Source organism: Saccopteryx bilineata, chromosome 3, assembly GCF_036850765.1.
Source record: "Saccopteryx bilineata isolate mSacBil1 chromosome 3, mSacBil1_pri_phased_curated, whole genome shotgun sequence".
Taxonomy (NCBI): Eukaryota; Metazoa; Chordata; class Mammalia; order Chiroptera; family Emballonuridae; genus Saccopteryx; species Saccopteryx bilineata.
The window spans coordinates 83,619,553-83,631,459 of record NC_089492.1 but is presented as its reverse complement, the minus strand read 5'-3'; the positions used below and the strand labels follow the sequence as shown (position 1 = coordinate 83,631,459).

General features: G+C 35.3%; 1 protein-coding gene and 1 pseudogene across 7 annotated transcripts in view; both read left to right on the top strand.

Moving 5' to 3' along the window:
• The first annotated feature begins 366 nt into the window (after positions 1-366).
• The window catches only part of NCOA1 (nuclear receptor coactivator 1), a 199,887-nt gene continuing 188,346 nt past the window's right edge, over positions 367-11,907 (top strand). For 4 of the 7 annotated variants that reach the window (XM_066266538.1, XM_066266532.1, XM_066266540.1 and 1 more), the window contains exon 1: positions 436-502. The gene's annotated coding sequence lies outside the window, so the exon portion shown is untranslated. Of the gene's footprint in view, positions 503-5,211; positions 5,232-11,907 lie in introns of those variants that run through there. The other 3 variants (XM_066266533.1, XM_066266534.1, XM_066266537.1) reach the window with 2 other exon arrangements.
• Positions 9,872-11,776, top strand: LOC136328602 (tigger transposable element-derived protein 1-like; annotated as a pseudogene).

The window sequence follows — 11,907 nt, the reverse complement described above, 5'->3', positions numbered from 1 at the left end:
TGGGATGACATCAGCAACTCTGATGAGTGAGCTAATGGTGTCTAGCCTCTTGTCCCTTGGAATACCAAGGCAAAGCAAATACCAATTTGCTGCATACCCACTTTGGGGACCTGACCTTTTTAAAGCTAATAACTAATTATCTCTTATCAACATTCTTCTTTCTTTCTTTTTTATCACCTTTAATCTTTAACTTTAATTCTTAAAATCTTTAGTAGGGACAGGGATGGGAATTGTCATTTTTTTTCTTTTAACAATTAAAGCATCTATATAAGAATCTTTGTTTGCTTATAGGAAAATAATGATGTATCACAATATCTAAAATCTAATGTTTTCAGTAGACTAAATGTGTTGTTTTTCTCCTACTTTAGATCTATCCATACTAATGAAAATGTAACTGGAACTGACTCTGATGATAAAATCAAGGACCATCAGGCAAAATCCTGCAGTTGAAATTTTCGCTTTCAAATGAAGCCACCGACATTTAGAATTTCTCCTTTCTAAGGTAAATGAGACACAATTTTATTTTAATTTGACTCTTTGGCAGCATTTAATAATTATTTCTATATATAGATTTTATAAGTTTAAATTTTTATGTTAGATTGGTTAGCTTTTGGAGAAGAGAGTTCACCCCCTACCCTGGCTCACTCCCCCCTAAGAAAAGATTCAGCTTTTAAATGGAGGTAGTCTTTACAATTAGGAAAGGGTGTCCATTATAAGAAATTAAGGTATATACTAAGTGCAGATTAAGACTCATTAAACTATGTTAGAAGAACTGAAATAAATGCCAATTTAATAACTATTTTATTTATGTTCTGACCCTCTGAGATGGGCAACTATCAGCACTCTTAACAGAGTCTGCCCACATGATACAAGAGATCTTAGTGATAGTCTTTTAGTTTGATTGGGAAACCTTTCTCTCCTGTTCTCCTAAAGTTAAGGGTTCTCTATTCACCAAGAAGTATTTGTCACTTTTATTCCCTGTAGACTGTGCCTATAGGACCTTTGGAATTTGATGGGCTAGTTTCACTTGGTTTCAGTATTTTTTTTAAAATTTTTTTTATTTATTTATTCATTTTAGACAGGAGAGAGAGAGGGAGAGAGTGAGAGACAGACAGAGAGAGAGAGGAGAGAGAGACAGCGGGGAGGAGCCGGAAGCATCAACTCCCATATGTGCCTTGACCAGGCAAGCCTAGGGTTCCGAACAGGCGACCTCAGCATTTCCAGGTTGATGCTTTATCCACTGCGCCACCACAGGTCAGGCCTGGCTAGTTTCACTTGGACCAGAAAAGCAAAGTATGTAATTAGAAAATCAAGTGACACTTCCAAATTGTGGGGTGGATCCCTGCTCTAAAGACTGTTGAAAACAATCAAAGGAAACATTATATTAATGGAAAACAAGCACAGTGCTTCCTAGTTTTCTAAAATACATATACATTTCCAACATGGTATATAGTTAGGCATTCATGTAAAAATCAGAAATTTTTTTAAATTATATTTTTCCAAGTATGAGGAAGGTATGGAAAGAACCAAGTTGGTTGGTTCCCTGTATACATTACAGAGGTCTATAAATGAATTTTGCTTAAATATGGACAAGATGAAAATCTGAGAAAACTGTACTTCTTATTATTGGGATTATTAATTTCATTTTGTTCTGTTTTGGAAGAAGAATATATAAAGTAATAAATTCTAAAATAGTAAAAATCCATGTTATTTAAAAATTCCAAGATTGCATCTGTTATAAAAAATGGATTACCTTCTAGAAGGGGGTGGTGTAATTGAGTAATTTTTGCCAAAGAAAGGTTACCTTGAATCAAATAACAAAAAGAGTTGAGTTGTTTGATGAGAAGTTATAAAACTTTTTTGGCAACTAGTAGATGTATCTGTCCTTCTCTAAAATTCCTTGGTGTCATTTTGAATCAGTGGTAATCATGATTAAATATATAATTTGTCTTATTATCAGAACCCATTTCCCTTATTTTTTAGATATCTTTCCTTCTTACTTTCATAATTTGCCTTATTATCAGAACCATTTCCCTTAATTTTTAAAATATCTTTCCTTCTTACTTTCATTTAACAATATTAGTAGAATGTCTGAGCTTTGCAAAGAATGATTTTAGATATGTGGAAGAATATTAATTATTCTATAACTTCATTATGAATGAAGTTGAAGACATTGTTCATTCAAAATGTTTACTCTAGGGCTGAGGAGGCTAAATACACTCATCTGAAAACTAAAAGCAATCATAAAATGGGCACATAAAATCATAATTTGGATTTCTTTCTAAGGAATATAGTTAAGTTGTATATTCAGATCTCAACAAAAGTGAAGATTAGGGTGTAGGAAGTTTGGATCAAGTGAATTTGCTGACTAACTGGTTTTGATTGTTAACTACTTATGATTCTATTTGTAATACTGCCACATAGCCAAATTAGTTGCTTAAATCTTTAATTAGGGATTTCTAATTCATCAATTTCTTCTTTCTCCCCACTCATTTGCAAGCTTTTGCAAAGTGACATCCCTATTAATATCGATAGTTGTCATTTTTCCTTTTGAAAATGAAAAAGTGAAAATTTCACAAACTCGTGCCCAGAAATTTTACATAATACATTTTGACAATATTTTTTTGTAATTTTTTGAGAGGTCTTTAGATTTTGAGATTGTGGGATTTTGTGTGTGTGTGTGTGTGTGTGTGTGTGTGTGTGTGTGTATGGCGGGGGAGGGGGGGAGGCTATTAAAACAAAGCAAAAAAGTGTTAAGGCCCAAGAACATTTGTAAGGTTATGTCCTGGAATACAGTTCACATTAAGTTAATGTGGTACCTTTTAGAAATACTTTATTTGGAGTCAAGAAAACATTTGAAAACAAATTTCAACAAGGAATAAGGAAATAGGTATTCCCTTGCTATTACAATAGAGCAAATGATTTGATTTTTCTATTTTCATACTACCCTGGGGAACTGAATTAATAGTTCTGTCTTAGTTTCCTTTCCCATGATAATTACTTTTTAGACTTGTGATGAAAAATGAAATAAGTATATAAAATTATATAAAATGCTTTTCAGTGTGAAATTAAAGAATGTTGCTAAAGACAGAGATGATCATACTTACTGAAGTATCAATCACAGTTATTCTTGTAGCAAAAAAAAAAAAAGCAGGTCAACTCACACTACTACTCAGAAGCTTGTAAAACCAGTTTCAAAGTTAATGACAAATATTATGCTTGAAGAGAAAGTAAAATGAGCTTTTGGCAAAAATCCCTTATCAAAGGCATACCATCTGGAAAAGCAATTACTGTCATGTGTGCATGCTAGCAGAATTTTTGTTTTTCAGTTGGATGAAAGGACTGATGTGCAGGGGACATACCAGCACTTCATATAGATGTGTTACTGTTACCACTGAGAAACACACGCTCCTGTAGAAGAATGTTTTGTTGTTGGTAGTGGTTGGTTGTTTTTTTTAAAGCCATTGTTACTGGAAAAATTGCATTGGTTCCTCTGATCAAAGCCCAGCTACTTTAACTGAAAGGAAGGTGCACTTGGTCTGTAAGAAATTGCACCAGGATATCAATTCATATCCTTCTTTTGTCAGAGAGAAGAACTGGTGTTCATTAATGTGATTTCTAATTATGATTTAGCAATTTTTGGCCATTAAAGCCATATTTTTTTAGAGTATTATGAAGAAATGGTCAAGTAGGATCCTGCTTTTCCACAGTGACATGTGCTAGCTGTGCAGTGTGACAGGGCTTTACATGTTTGCTAATTCATTTTTTAGTAAAATAAATATTTATTATTGATAATGACATTTCTCTGATTTTAAGGGAGCATAATTTAGCAAATACATTTAGTATTTCAAATAGTCAGAACTTATAAATTCATATTTACAGTATCATGAGGGTTTTTTTTTAAGTGGGAGAGAAATAGAGAGAGAGCGAGAGAGAGAGGGAGGAAAGGAGAGAGATGTGAAGCATCAACTCATAGTTGTGGCACTTTAGTTGTTCATTGATTGCTTCTCATATGTGCCTTGACTGGGGGACTCTAGCCGAGCTAGAGACCCCTTGCTCAAACCAGCGACCTTGGGGTCATGGCTATGATCGACGCTCGAGCCAGTGAGCCCGTGTGGGGTTTTGATCCTGGGTCCTTAGCATCCCAGGTCACTGTATCCACTGTGCCACCACCTGGTCAGGCCATAGTGTCATGAGTTTTCAGTTCTTTCTTTAAGATTTTAATTTATTGATTTTAGAGAGAGGAGAGGGACAGAGAGAGAGAGAGAGAGAGAGAGAGCGAGAAAGGGATTGGGGAAAGTGAGAAGCAGTTGCTTCTCATATGTGGCTTGACCAGGCAAGCCTGGGGTTTCAAATTCTTTATCCACTGTGCCACCATAGGTCAGGTAGTATAAGGAGTTTTAATGTTCAGGATGAGGTATGAGCATTTTATAAAAGGTCTAAATTATGGCATAAAATAATTCAGTCCCTAAGAGTTTTATCATTTCCCCAAACTTGATGATTTTATTAATTTTATCAAATAAAAAAACTGAGTTTTTATTGTACATGTTTAAAAACCATATCAATTTATGAAATACAACATGAAGAAATACTTTTCAGAGCAAAAATGCCAGTAGAGAATAAATTAGGAATCTTTTTGATTCAGTCTCTCAAATTGAAGCAATAAACATTGAATTTTGAGTGGGATATGCTTTTGGGGGCCATTTAATGAAATACTGAAAGTAGACTTCAGTGAGAAATATTGCTATAATTTCTGGGTCCACATTTAGTTATAAAATCCAGAATGTATAACACAGGTGATTTATAATTAAGAATTAATAATTTTTAATTTAGGAATAAAGAATAAGGCCCTGGCCAGTTGGCATTATAGTAAGAGTGTCGGCTCAGCATGTGGATGTTCTAGGTTTGATTCCCAGTCAGGGCACATAGGAGAAGCACCTGTCTGCTTCTCCACCCCTTACCCTTTTTCTTCTCTCCCTCTCTCTTTCTTTCCCTCCTGCAGTCATGGCTCGATTGGAGCGAGTTGGCCCTGAGCACTGAGGATGGCTTCATGGCCGCTGCTTCAGGCACTAAGAAGAGCTCGGTTGCTGAGCAATGGAGCAATGGCCCCAGATGGGCAGAGCATCGCCCCCTAGGGGGCTTGCTGGGTGGATCCCAGTGGGGAGGTGCATACAGGAGTCTCTCTCTGCCTCCCCTCCTCTTGCTGAATAATTAAAAAAAAGAGATAAAAAGTAAGAAAGAAATCAGTTGAGTAGGAAAGTAGCTTATAGCCAAAGCTTATTCTATTCCTGGGGTCTTGAACATCCTGCAAGGAAGTTATCAAACACTAATAGGGCATGGCAGAACAATCAAGGTGTTTAATTGAACGGACTCTGGCTGGCCAAAACTGAGCATCAGCAAGTATGGCTACAATATAAATCAGTCACATCACATATATTTAAATCTGTGAGTTCATAATGATACTTTAAGAAGTCTCACTACTATTCTTTGGAGTATGTTAAGGAACCAATGTTACTTGAAGGTAACCAGATAGTTGAGGAGAGTAAATTTCTTTTTCTCAGAAGTATTGTAGTTAACAAATGAAGAAGGAGTGATAAACAGAACATCACCATTTTGTAATGAATTTCTGAACCTAAACAAAGGTCATCAGTGGTTGATAACATCATAGAAAGACAACCAGACATTAGGTTCTCTTAATGAAAATTTATAGTACTACTTATGAAATATTCTTGCCAAAAAATTGAGTGTGAACCTGCATCAGATCAAGCCACTAGATCTAACTATGTGTTTACAGGAAACATAGAAGACAGAAGCAAATAAAATGATACAATGGGGGATGCAGTCAGCAAAATCTAGGGTTTGGGGAAGTCCTTGAGACACAAAACTTGTTTTCTTTTGACAAATAAATTGAAGGAAACAAACAAAACAAGTGAAGGAGGAAATTTGAGATTAATAACAATGTTTGGATTTTATTTGGATCCAGATTTTAATGAATAAATATTTATGAAATAATTAGGGAAATTTGAACACTGACCAGATATTTGATACCAACAAATTTAATTTGTTAAATTTCAAGGGTGATAGTAGTATATAGTTATATTTAAAAGGCCATCTTTTAGAAGTACATATTGAAATATTGATGGATACAAGGATGTGTCTGAGATCTGCTTCATTATTTTATAGAGTTGAGAGAAGGCGGTAGGTAAGGATGAAACAAGATTGACCATGAGTTGATAAATGTTTAAGCTAGGCATTTGTGGTGGTAGGGGTGGTGGGGGTGCTGTAATTCTTGTTATTAGTCTCTCAGCTGCTTTTGAAAGTTTCCATAAGACAGAAGTCCAGAAATTTACATTTTCTTTTTGTTGGCTTATAAGAATACAGTTGAATTATTATTTCTAATCATTTCTTGAGTCTGTTTCTCTATTGAAAATTACATTGCCTACCAAGGACAGATTTACTATATAGTACTTATTAATTAATTACCAGGCTTTATTTTAAGCATGTTCACATATTAACCCATTGGATTCTCAATAGAATTCCAAAGAAGACTAACTTGCCCAAGCCTATGAAGCTGGTATGTGGTAGAGCTGGGATTTGAGTTCAGGCATTCTAGTCCTAGAGTGTGTCTTCTTTAGGTTTTGTGTCTCTCCTTAAAACTTTTTATTTTTAATTCTTCTATTTTAATCCTTACATCTTTGATTTCCTTTTTTTGTTTCAATGTACTGGAAGTTAAACTTTTAAATACTAGTTTTCATTTTTAATTTTGATTTTGAAAGTTGTCTTAATACTTAGGTAATCCAGAGTCCAGTTGAGTTTACTCCTTTACAAAATAAAAGTTACTTACTAAGAGACTAAGAATTAACTTAGTGTGTAGCCAGAAACCAAAGAATAAAACGTAATGTAATAGTTTCTAGTGGTTTTTTTTTAAATTATATATACCTCCTGATCTGTAGCCTATTCATGGCTCATTTTACTTTCAATTACTTGTTGATTTTATTGGTCCTATTTGCTGAATTTCTTTGTGACTCTTAGATAAAATTACTCTTTCTGTTCTTAGATAAAATTACTCCTTCCTTTCCCCAACCCCACACGTGTTATGTAATCACTTCCCACCTGACTTTACATAGGTTACCTGAGACAAATTAGGCATTTAGTACACTGTTTACCACAGAATATGTATCTAGTAAATATATCTCTTGGTTTAAGAGACAGCTACTTCATAATTTTCTTCAAAATTTTTTTTTAAATGGGGAGGGACAAATAAGGCTTAGTTATTTAAAAAAAAATCCTAGGCCTGGGACAGGTGGGAAAAATTTGTTGATAATGTCTTATGGTGGTTTAATGAGTAATCTCTGTGTTCTCTGTAAGGAACTATTTTTAAAAATAGTTTGAGTTTGAGAAAGATTATTGTGAGAGTTGGTTGCCAAAAGAATACTTGCTTATTAAGAGGCGGGTGGAAACAATTTAGGGAAATGTGATTTATCCCATTTAGAATAATGGGTTTTTTAAAAATTCTCTTTGGCCAACTACTAAGTACATTATGACATAGACAGCTAAACTTCATTAAAGGAGGCATATAGGCTCTAATAAGAAGGAAAATTTTTGGTTTCATCCTCAAGAGAAGGTGATGGGTTAAAATTACAGACTTCCTTTTCCTGAAGGTCATGGAAGGTGGCCATCTGACGATCTGGTCTAGCTAGTTAAAAGTTGTGCTATTTTTCTGTATTTCACCACCCACATCCCTCCAACCCAGGTTCACCTATTATTTTGTATAGCAATAATCTGAAGCAACTTTTTTTTAAAGCATAACTTTAATGGTGTTTTTGAAAATGATATTAAACTAGTTGGAAACTAGTTTAATTGTGGAGGCCCAAGAATTTTTTCATTTTTCAAATGACAGTGATAATTATTGAGAGGCTTAGCTATTGAAATTGAATAACCAATTACTTATGTTAAAAAAGGGTTTGCAAGAAAACCAGATAGAAGGAGACGGAAGACAATTTGACTTTGGGTGAGGGGTCTGCAACATAATCAAATGTCAAAATAACCTGGAGATGTTTTCTCTGAACATATGTACCCTGATTTATCAGTGTCACCCCATTAAAATTAATAAAAAAAAGAAAGGGTTTGCTTTTTTGGGCTATAGTAAGAAATAAAAGTTTTTTTGTGTTTTTTTTTCAGAGACAGAGAGAGAGTCAGAGAGAGGGATAGATAGGAAAAGACAGGAACGGAGAGAGATGAGAAGCATCAATCATTAGTTTTTTGTTGTGGCACCTTAGTTGTTCATTGATTGCTTTCTCATATGTGCCTTGACTGTGGGGCTACAGCAGACAGAGTAACCCCTTCCTTGAGCCAGCGACCTTGGGTCCAAGCTGGTGAGCTTTGCTCAAACCAGATGAGCCTGCGCTCAAGCTGGTGACCTCGGGGGTCTTGAACCTGGATCCTCTGCATCCCAGTCGATGCTCTATCCACTGTGCCACCGCCTGGTCAGGCAAAAGATATTTTTGAGTAGTGAAATGCGTGTGTATGATAGTAACTCACTGTTCTATCTTATCACAAAAACTTTGAGTAGAAAGATGAAATACACTTGTCCTCTCTTATCCATGGTATGGCTTTCTGAGGTTTTAGTTACCCTTGGTTAAGTGTGGTCCAAAAATATTAAATGGAAAATTCGAGACTTAAACAATTCATCTTTTATTATTTATTTTTCAAAACTTATTATTTTTAGAGAGAGAAGAAAGAAACATCAATTTGTTATTTCACTTATTTGTACATTCATTGGTTGATTCTTGTATGTGCCCTGACCCAGGATCAAACCCATAACCTTGGTGTATTGGGATGACGCTCTAACCAGCTGAGCTACCCAGCCAGGGTAGCTCATAAGTTTTTAATTGCACACTTTTCTGAGTAATGTGATAAAATTTTGCACCATCCTGTTTCATCCTGCCCAGGACATGAATCATCCCTTTGTCCAGCATATCCACTGCACTTCATCTGATCACATAGGCATTGTATCATCTCACATCATCACAAGCAGAAAAGTGAGTCAAGTACAGTAAAATATTTTGAAAGAGAAAGAAAGTCCACATTCACATGACTTTTATTATAGTATATTGTTTTAATTGTTCTATTTTGTGATTATTGTTGTTAATCTCTTAATGTGCCTAATTTATAAATTAAACTTTATCATAGGGATGCAGATATAAGAAAAAGCAGTATATAGAGGCACATTCGATTTTATTGTGATTTGTGGATATTGCTTTTTTTTTTTTTTTTTTTTTTTTTTTTTTTTACAAGTTGAAGGTTTGTGGAGTAAGTCCATCAGTGGTATTTTCTTTTTTCTTAAAATTTTTTATTTTTATTTATTTATTTATTAGTGAGAGGCAGGGAGAGAGAAAGAGAGACAGGTTTATCAAACTGTTCCTTTATGCATCCTGATCAGAAATTGAACCTGCAACCTCTGCACTTCAAGATGATGCTCTCTGGCCAGGGCTTAATTTTTTATTTACTGATTGATTTTTAGAGAGACAGGGAGTGGTAGGGAGAGAGAGGTGAGGGAGAAGGGAAGCATTCATATGCTTTTTTACTCAGTCATGCATTCATTGGTTGCTTCCTATGTGTGCCCTGACTGGGGATTGAACCCACAACCTTGTTGTTTTGGGATGACACTCTTAACTGAGTTAACAAGCCAGGGCCTATCAGGTATTTTCTGATAGCATTTGTTCACTTTGTGTCACATTTTGGTACTTCTCACAATATGCCAAACTTTTTCATTATTATTACATATGTTATGGTGGTCTATGATCAGTGTACTTTGATGTTACCACAATAATTGTTTTGAGGCGCTGATATTAGATGGCAACCTTAGTGAATGAAATTTGTGTATGTTCTGACTGCTCTACAAACCAGTCATTCCCTTACCTCTCTTTCTTTCCTTGGGTCTTCCTATTTCCTGGGACATAAAAATATTGATATTGGACCAATTAATAACCCTACATTGGCTTCTAAGTGTTTCAATGAAAGGAAGAGTCACATATCTCTCACTTTAAATCAGAAGCTACAAATGGTTAGGCTTAGTGAGGAAAGCATGTCAAAGCTGAGATAGGGCAAAAGTTAGCCAAGTTGTGAATGGGAAGGAAAAGTTATTGAAAGAGATTGAAAGTGCTACTCTGTGAGCAGATGAATGATAAAACAAAACACCTTATTGCTGATATGGAGAAAGAATTAGTGGTCTGGATAGAAAATCAAACCAGCCACAATATTCTCTTAAATCAAAACCTAAGACAGAGCAATTCTGTGAAGATAGAAAAGTGAGGAAACTGCAGAAGAAAAGTTTGAAGCTAGCAGAGGTTTGTTCATGAGGTTTAAGAAAAGAAGCAGTCTCCATGACATAAAAGTGCAAGATGAAGCAATAAGTGCTGACATAGAAGCTGCAAGTTATCCAGAAGATCTAGCTACACCAAACAACAGATTTTTTTTAATATAGACGAAATAGCTTTATATTGGAAGAAGTTGCCATCCAGGAGTTCAATAGCTAGAGAGAACTAAGTGCCTGGCTCCAGAGCTTTAAAGGGTGGTTGACTCTCTTGTTAGGGGCTGGTGACTTTAAGTTAAAGCCAATGCTTATAGACCATTTTGAAAATCCTACATTCCTTAAGAATTATGCTAAATCTACTCTGTCTATGCTCTGTAAGTGGAACAGCAAAGCCTATATGACATCACATCTGCTTACACTCTGGTTCACTACAGATTTTAGGCCCACTGTTGAGACCTACTCCTTAGAGAAAAAAAAGATTTCTTTAAAAATATTATTGCTCATTGACAATGTACCTGGTCACCCAAGAGCCCTAATGGAGACATACAACAAGATTAATGGAGTTTTCATGCCTGCTAACATATCCATGCTGCAGCCCATGGATCAAGGTGTAATTTTGACTTTAAAGTCTTATTATTTAAGTAATACTTTTCATAAGGCTGTATCTGTCATAGATGGTGATTCCTGTGGTGGACCTGATGAAAGTAAATTGAAAACCTTCTGGGAAGGATTCACCATTCTAGTAGATGCCATCAGTAACATTTGTGATTCGTGGGAAAAGGTAAAAATATCAACATTGACAGGAGTTTGGAAGAAGTTGGTTCCAATCCTCATAGATGACTTTGAGGGGTTCAAGACTTCAGTTGAGGAAGTAACCGGATGTGGTGGACATAGCAAGAGAACTAGAACTAGGAGGGTGGTAGCCTGAAGATTTGACTGAATTGTTACAATCTCATGGTACAAACTTTGTCAGATACTGAGTTGCTTCTTGTGGTTGAGCAAAGAAAGTGGTTTCTTGAGATGGAATCTACTCCTGGTGAAGACACTGTGAAATAGTTGAAATGACAACAAAAGATTTAGACTATTATATAAACTTGGTTGATAAAGCAGCATCAGGGTTTGAGAGCATTGATTCCAATTTTGAAAGAAGTTCTGTGGGTAAAATATTATCAAACAGCATCACATACTCCAGAGAAATCACTCATAAAAGCAAGAGTCAAAGGATGCAGCAAATTTCATTTTTTTTTTTTTTTTTTTAAGAAATAGCCACAGGCACTCAACCTTCAGCAAGTACCCACTCTGATCAGTCATTATCCATCAGTATCGAGTCAGGACCCTTCACCAGCAAAAAGATTGCCACTTGTTAATGATTCAGATCATGATGGTTACCGTTTTTTAGCAATAAAGTTTTTAAAATTAATGTGGACATTGTTTTTAGACATCATGCTATTGTACACTTAGTAGTAGACTACAGTGTAGTGTAAACATAACTTTTATGTGCACTGGGAAACCAAAAAATTCATGTGACTTGCTTTATTGCTGTATTTGCCTTCTTGTAGTGGTCTGGAACTGAACCTGCAATATCTCTGAGG